At 36.8% G+C, this 8,915-nt stretch overlaps 1 long non-coding RNA gene across 1 annotated transcript in view; it reads right to left on the bottom strand.

The window, feature by feature from the left end:
• The window catches only part of LOC115301773, a 5,959-nt gene extending 2,215 nt beyond the window's left edge, over positions 1–3,744 (bottom strand). Inside the window, exon 1 of the long non-coding RNA XR_003913274.1 lies at positions 3,709–3,744. This is a non-coding gene — a long non-coding RNA (uncharacterized LOC115301773). The remainder of the gene's footprint in view (positions 1–3,708) is intronic.
• Between the last annotated feature and the right edge of the window lie 5,171 nt (positions 3,745–8,915).

Here is an 8,915-nt window from a genome sequence, read left to right as displayed (position 1 = left end):
TATATATATATATATATATATATATATATATATATATATATATATATATAATGAGAGAGATTCATTCTGTGGAAATTGCACCCACAGTTATGGAAGCTGGTAAATCTGAAACCTAGAGGAAAGCCTGGCAGGATGGAAATTCAAGTAAGAGCTGAAGTGGAGTCTTGAGTTCAAAGTGAACTGACTGGAAACTCAAGCAGGGTTTCTATGTTGCTGTCTGAAGGTCACATTGGACATTGCTTCTCCCTCAGGAAACATCAGAGTTTTCTTCTAAGGCCTTCAGTTGATTGGATGAGGCCCTGACACTGGAGAGGAATCTTCTTTACTCAAAGTTGACTGACTTAATTAATCATCTATAAAAAAAACATCTCATGACAACATTCAGACTGGCGTTTAAGCAAACAATGGGGCACCATAACCTAGCCAGGCTGACCTAAAATTAACCATCACACATGTGCTGCCTGCATATTAGAATGATACGGACAGATAAATATGAAGAGAGGAAATATAAACTGTTTAGAAAGTGAGGTTTGGATTTTTTCCTTGAATTTTTAATATTTTCCTTAATCGAGAACATGTGAGCAATTACATACCCCCCCACACCATTACAGATATGCTAAAATGAATAGATTCATGACTACTGTACTGTTGCATTTGAGTCACTTGAGCTGGAAACAATATATAAACTAGAGAAGGCGGTTCTCAATGTTCCTTTGTTATGGAATCAATTTAATCAAATCAACATATTTTAGTCTTGCAAACTTACTTATTCAAAAATATTCATTGAACATCTCTACACCAGTCACTGTTTTAAACTCTGGATACATGGCAAAGAGCCAAACAAAAACTTCTACTTGCATGGACTTTATATTTCAGTGGGCTTTGGCTTATGATAAAGAAGTAAAAATGGTACTGATGGGAGAGGGAGGCTAATTATGTGAGGTGTCTCTAAGGAGGTCATGTTTAAATCAAGATCTGAACAAAGAACGTGAGTTCTGTGGATTTCTAGGCAGGGAAGAAATGGCAATGTCTGGAATATTCAAGAAGTAGCTGGAGACAAGTGTGGCTACAGTGAGGAAGAATAAGATAGGAGAAATCAGAGGAAGAAGGACTAGGACATCCAGGCCTTAGTTGGGGAGGGATTTTGAACTTAAGTCTTCATGAGAAGAAAGCCCTTAGAGAACTTTGAGTGCAAGACAGATCAGACTTAGATTTTGAAAGGATTCTTTTGAAGGTTTGTGCAGAAGAATTTCTACTTGAAGTCAGGCTGTGGTATTTAAAGAGTCACTTGAACAAAGGAGGTATCAGTAGAGAGAGTGAGAAGTGTTGGATTGTGTACACATCAAACACATCTGCCCCAAAGGGCAGGTGCAAACAAAGAAGCTCTCATTGGCATAGCAGGTCCCCTTCAGACAAAAGAGCGAAACATCTGTTGGGGTTCAGCGGAAATGCAGGAAAGACATGAGGCCTAGAGATGAGGTGAAGTTGTGGTGTTGCAACTCTTCCTTGGCAGATGCAATGAGTTAGTCATCTTCTGGTTTGCCTTCCTCTGAAGAGAAGAGACAGAGAGAAAGAGACCTAGAGAAGGAGAGTGAGAAGGCCTGGAATCAGTTTGTCTTCTCACTAAACAGTAGGCTTTCACCTTTTCCAGATGCTTTGGTTTTCTTGTGTGGAGTTCACATCCTTCCTGTGATCCGTTTTCTTGCTCCTTCACACTATCTCCCTTCCAAATTTTTTTTCTTTTTTTAAAAATTAATTAATTAATTTGGCAGGAGGGGGGATGAGCCGAGAGGAAGAGGGAGAGAGAGAGACCCAAGCAGGTTCGGTGCTGTCAGAGCTTGATTCCATGAACTGTGAGATCATGATCTGAGCCAGAAGAGAGTTAAGAGTCATAAAGTTAACTAACTGATTAAGCTTCCCAGGTGCCCCGCCTTCCAACATTTTTGAGGGAAGGACAGGAACCACAATACAGACTGACTCGCAAAAGATATTAAAACTCAAAGAGCAACTGATTCCATGCAAGGGTGTGCTGGGGTGGAGAATATAGGACTTGTGAGACTAAGTCAGGACTGTGGCTCATTGTAAAGTGAGTTGAGAAAGGATTGGTAATCCAACACTTGGGGACAGAACTCTGTATGAGTGAGTGTATTGCGGAGAACATGTTAGATCAACCCCAGAGCTGGTTTGTTACCAAAAGAACTAGAGAGGGTAAGGGGGACACCTGGCTGGCTCAGTTGGTAGAGCACTCATCTCTTGGTCTCAGGGTGGCGAGTTCCTGATCTATGTTGGGCATAGAGATTACTTCGAAACAAAACAAAACAGAAGAAAAACATTAAAGACAAAACTGGAGGGTCAGGAGTTTAATAAGAGTTTTTGTAAATCAGATTCATACCATCAACCCTGATATACATCTTGATGTAAATGTATGAGGAAGAGGAGAATGTTGTTTAAATATCCTGTCTGGACCATAACTTTTAAAAATGATACTCAATTGATTCCTGTTATTCACAGTATTTAGGTTTGATAAAGTTGCTGTGAATACCAAACCAACAAATATGGACCCATTGTCACCTGTAAGCCACTGGTCAGAATATTGTCATAAATCAATTAATGCATAAGCTTGTCTTATATGCATTTATCTTTATAGACACTTTATCTAATATGTATTGTTAATTCATTTACATTGAAATCATGGCCAACAGCACTATAGGTCATGTCTGAAGGAAGCTTCTCTAATTTTCTCTGTAAGGCACAACATAGCTGTCATGCTCTGAGGAACAGTAGATAGCACTCAGCACCATACTTGGGGGCCATTTTAAATGGCAAAAGTTCCAACAAAAGCACACACAAAAAATTAAAAAATAGTGAAACACCCGTGAAAAGGACAGGTGTTTACAGTGTGAAAGCTGAAACAAGAAACTAGGCATCACCGTACTTGACTTTGTATGGGAACATTCACATCCGGCAATTGTGAGTCAGTTTTTGACCGCTCTGCATTATGTTCATGAATAATCATGAGAACACTCTAAGTGTAGATTTGGGGTTACAAATACATTTTAGCGAGTGGGATTTGCTGATAATTTAGATCACCTTTACCACTCTAAGAATGGGCTATGTTGAGTCAAAAATTGTGATCAACACAAATACTACTTATTTCTTCCTTTCTGTGATTTGCACTTGGACAAAAGCATACAGGGTCTATGTAATTCTCCTGGGATTATTTTACAACTCATCTCGAAAGACAAAAAAGTGAATTTAGGCAGTTTGGAGTGTGTATCTTGTGTCTGTCAGTTGGTCTCTGTGTTGCTATGACCATATTTCACTAAACTGTACCCACTAAAATGGGTACAATGACACACATTTCAGAAAGTTGCTATGAGAATTAATTGAAGTACCTAGCTGTTTTGAGCACCTAGTACATTTTTATCGATGCCGTTTATTTTAACTAAGCTCATTGCGTGCTCAGCTTTTGTTGTAGCCTCAGAGTCTCTCTTGATTCCTCTTACCCACTACTTCTAGGAAACACCAAACAAAATAAAGGACTATGTTTCAGGAATCACTGTCCTAAGATTGTGACTTGATAATCTTGTTCCTATTTTATGCATGATTATTCATCTATCTAGCAAGTTCTTTGGGAACATAAGAGAGAATAAATAATAAATTTTAAAAACAAGCAAATAAATATACTAACACTGAAGTCATACTTACTTTTTCAGGCTTTGGTAGAACTGGCTTCACTGTGAGATGTATAAAGTCTAGCATTTCTCGTCTAAATATTTATAAGTAAGAAATATAAACATGAGCTTGTGGCAAGGCACCACACTTAGGATAATATATGTTTTGGTGCAAACAACATCATAATAAAAGAATTGGAACTCTAAAACGGAGGATTTGCCCATTTTTATGAAAATATATGAAGACGCAGAGTTTATAAAGAAGAGTTATACCATGACCAAACTCAAATATATTTTTTTTTACATCTAGTGTCTTAGTGATATGGGGGACTGGTACTGAATGACAATTTTAGTAGTCCGTTAATAGTAACAACAATTGAATCATTGATTTATTTTATTTTAGCATTCATTATTTATTAAACATTCTGCTGAAACTGTGCATTATGTTACTGATATTTCATAACAATCTGCAGTGGAAGCAATTTCTGTCTCTATTTTAGATAAGAAAGTAAAGTTAGAAAACTTACGGGGGCATCTGGGTGGCTCAGTTGGTTAAGTATCTGACTTCAGCTCAGGTCATAATCTCGGGGTTCTTGGGTTTGATCACCACGTCAGGCTCTGTTTTGACAGCTCAGAGTGTGGAACCTGCTTCAGATTCTGTGACTCCCTATCTCTCTGCCCCTCCCCTGCTCATGCTCTCTCTCTCTCTCTCAAAAATAAATAAACATTAAAAAAAAAGAAAAGAAAATTTATGGAAATAGTCTAAGGTCACATAGCTCACAAATAAATAGGGCTGCTATGGTTCGAACTCAGGTTCTGTCTCTAAACTTTCATTTTCTTTTCTAAACTTTCCTTCATCTTCAATGACTGGATTAGTAACAAATTATATAAAATATTTTAATCAAATTTCTAGGTTTGTATACAGCCTGTAAAAGAGTAGGATTACAAATCTTCTGAAAAGGAGCTTCAAAGCCTTATATTTTAAAAAAATTTTTATCATGTAGTTTTGAGAAAGAGCAAGAGAGGGGCAAAGAAAGAGGGAGAGAGGATCCCAAGCAGACTTGGCGCTGTCAGCACAGAGCCAGATGTGGGATTCGAACCCACAAACTGGGAGATTGTGACCTGAGCTGAAATCAAGAGTTAGATGCTTAACTGAATGAGCCACCCAGGTGCTCCTCAAAGTCTTATTTAAAAACCTTTACTAGGCAAACACATCTACTTCGAATATGGAGCTCTCTCATCTGGGAAGGGCAAAGTAAAAGGAACAGCCCTCAACCATGTAGAGGATAATTGTTATTGCTAGAATGATCACTGACATAGAGGTTTTGTTAGGAATAACAACATAAAATTGAGAAGATTCAACTATATTCAGATAGAAAAAATGAAAATTATTAAAACCAGAAAACACGCTTTATATAAATAGCATAAAACACATTTTCTTTCTTCCAGATTTTCCATTGTGACCTGCAAAATATGGTTTGTGTTGGAAAATGTTTTTATCTTAGGCACTTTGGTTTCAGGGATAGGTACAACACATTAAACTCATCGCTATCCTATATCGTTTCCTTTTCAATCAACCTCAGGTTTCAGTGAGTAAAAAACAACAGAGTGCCTGTGTGAGAACACAAAAGATAAAGCTCTAAGATTTTTTTTCTCTCTATAAAGAGGCTTATACAATGATTGGAGCAGACACCAGGAAATTAGACCAAATGGTAGTGTTAAATCCATTAGCCAACCTACATTCTCCAGTGAAAAATGACATAACTTTTAACAGTTTGGGTGAAAAAATTAAATATGTGGCTAGGATCTTTAATTCCTTTGTGGGTTACTCCCCCAGTAAGTATTTGCTAAAGTTTCACCATATGTACTTACTTGGCTCACACTTGAGATCACGTGTAAAATTTATTTAACAGGCATATTCTCAAAACCATTTAAGCCTTGAGAGGTTCTTTTCCATTTCCTTGGTAGGATTTTATTCCTTGTTATGTATTTAGGATTTGGGGGAATATGTGAATGTGTGTGTGTGTGTATGTGTGTGTGCACATGCATGTGTAAATGAGTTTTGTAACAGATTTTAGGATTAGACAATGTAAACATCCAATTATCTAGTCTTTCATTCCTTGGATTGAAATACTTTCTTAAATTTAAAAGAAACACCATTTATCAAAATGAAAGGAAAATCTGCAGAAGAGAAATAGTCCCTGTTGTTAACCAAATGAAGTGAGACTTTAAAGTCTACCTCTAGTTGAGGAATGCAAATCAATACCATCTATAAAAATCCATTCAATGCCAAGAATTAGATGTCTTTTTTTTCTTTTTCAAAAACTAAAACACTTCAACAGATCTTTGAGCCCAATGGTGAGAACAAAACATTAGCCTTAGGTGCTAAGAAGTTGCTTATAATACAAAATAGGAAAACCCCATGGGTTTATATGCCTACTTGGTCCTCTTTCTAAGAAGAATTCTCCCTCCTCTAACAAAACAGACCTCAGAGAGGGCAGAATAGCAGGCTCACCACAGGATGCAATTTCAAGGATACTCAGTGGTCCCCACATATCCAGATTCTTGCTTTCACTGAGCACCAACGTACTTTGCTATCATTATGAAACAGAGATTCTTCAACATCTAGAATGGTTTGGATTGACAGTCAACTGAGAGCAAGTCCTTTCAAGAATATTCCTCAGTGGAGGCCAAGAGAAGTTACCCAAAGGGCACCATGAGGTAAAGATTGAAGCTGGAAGGAAACACAAAAGATATTTTGGACACCTTGGTAATGTGACTCAAGGAAAGCATGGAGTCAAATGTTTTAGTTACACTGTTGTGGATTCTCAGTGGAATCCATCACTAACACAGAGGCAAGGTTTGCTCTTTTATATCCTAGGAAGAAAACACACACTTAACCAGAGAAAAAATATGGCAGGACCAATTCTTTGGAGCCATCCTATTGAAAACCTTTCTAATTTCAACATCATACCAATACTGCATGTCCATCAGTATCTGAAAGAGGGCTAGTTGACCAGGAGACAGCAATAAGCCAAGTCCAGCCCATGAGCATATGATAACTTTGGTTAATTTGAGGGGGAAATGAGAATTTTATGTGATAGAAAGTTCACATATATTTAAACAATAGGAGTGAATTTATTGGCTCATAAAGTTGTGAAGTCCGAGGAGGTATATCTGATTTTAGGCATGTCTCAATCAAAATGTTCAAATAAGGTCATCAAGTTTGATCTACTGGTCTCTTTCTTTTTTCCTTTTCCTCCTCCACTTCCTCCCCTCCTCTTCCTCCTCCGCTTCCTCCTCCTCATTTTCCTCGTCCTCTTTCTCCTTCTCCTCCTCCTCCTCCTCCTCCTTCTTCTTTTTCTTCTTCATCTTATTTCTTTTATGTTTGGCTACAGAAATGACCATTTGAAGCTCAAGTTTGTAGCATCCTTGTATCTCTGATTCGAGAGAATCAGGTGGAAGTTTTCAGTTTCTGTGTCCTTATCATTCTGCCCCAAGAGGATTTACATCAGCTCTTCTTGTTTAGCCCTAATTCAGTTTTAGGTTTTTGTTCCCACAGTTACGCTGTGCAAGTATAGAACATGTTTATTTTGATATTCAGAAAAATGGGTTCTGAGGAGACATTGCACAAAATTATTTTTGGCAAATGCTCAGGTCTTTCCTTCAATCACAATGACAAAATGGCCACATGCTGATAACTGCCATATTATCAGTGTTTCACCTGATCCAACAAGTTTATACTGATAGACATGTGCACTGGGGAATTTCATATCTGCCTAGTATGCATAAATTCCTTCTCTGTAATCTCCATGGGTTTCTGCTATTAAAACAATAATTTTTATTCAAAATTAAAGAGGCTGTAAAGCAAAAACAATGGTAAGGAACATACATGTTCCTCTCTTTCTTTCTGTTAGTTGTAATAAGTGATCTAAACCTTACAATTGTTTGAGGAATTTTAGGAAGTTTACTGCTCTCTTTGACTCTCCAAACTCTTTAGACAAACAAAAAGGCATGATTGAGAGAAGGAAAGAGGTGGTGAAAACAGTGTCCAGGAAAAAGAAAACTTGACCAGTACATAAGCACTTGAGAAAAATACAGAAAAGCACATAAATCAGTAAAATAACTATTGTGAAATATTTACTACCAGACTTTTGAAATATATAAGTTTTAGAATGCATTCATTCATTTGATCATGGAATAAGCTTAAAAAATGTTGAAGGCCAGGCAGAAAAATTTTAAATTTGGAAGTAGAGTTTCTTGAGGAATAAAAAAAAAGAATTAAAAATCTGAAATATAAATCTACCATCATTCAATGGGTGAAAGAGCTTAATTTTCAAGACACCAAACACACATATACACACAACTTTTTAGGAGCATACTTATCATATATTGGAAGTATTTGGTCTGTGAGGTACTTGCTCCAAAATACAGAGGTATAGCAGTAGTTTACACAGTAAAATGCAACCCTTGGGAATAGTAATATTTTACCATTCATTCTTCAACTCCAGAGAGCATCAGTGAATGTGCATCAACAATACTTCAACAAAGCTTGTGTTCCTAAAATTATGTTTTGTTTACCATAATTGACTCTAAGAGACCACAGTAGAAGGACCTTGATACATGTGATCACTATAGTCCATAATACATCTAATTATGCTCTACTTTGCAATAGTGAATCACTTTTAATCTGAAACTGTGAATTTATTTTGATGTATAATGATAGTTAATAGTATAGTGAGGCTTTGAAATAACTGAATACAAATGCCAGATGACTTATTCACAGTCATGCATGGTAGAACACATGATGACTTCTTAAAATGTACTCTATCTTCACAGAGATGCTAGAGGTAAATTAACTGTGGAAGCACCAATCAATCGATATTTATAAAGGACTTTTACTGGGCTCACAGTAATGTGATAATTACTTTTCACAAAACAGGAGAAACATAAGATATGATACTTTCAGGTGCTAAATTTTATCATGCTGTCTGTAAATGCAATTTCTTATCAACAAAGTCACTGTCCGTGATGGGCTGGGAGAGAATTTAAAGCTGAACCTTGAAGGATATCTTGAATTTAGATAAGCAAAACACATGGATTTCATGAAAAGGAAGGAAAAATATACAAAGATGAAGTGGTAGAGGTGGGCATGTATGTATGAAGAAGAGGGATGAGATGATAATGGAGAGGTGGAAATGTTTTGTTTGAATATAGCAAGTTTGCCTAGGTAACAAAGGA

This window comes from Suricata suricatta, chromosome 9 (genome assembly GCF_006229205.1).
Source record: "Suricata suricatta isolate VVHF042 chromosome 9, meerkat_22Aug2017_6uvM2_HiC, whole genome shotgun sequence".
Classification (NCBI taxonomy): domain Eukaryota; kingdom Metazoa; phylum Chordata; class Mammalia; order Carnivora; family Herpestidae; genus Suricata; species Suricata suricatta.
Note: the sequence above shows the minus strand (reverse complement) of the source record. Positions and strands in the feature narration are given on the sequence as shown.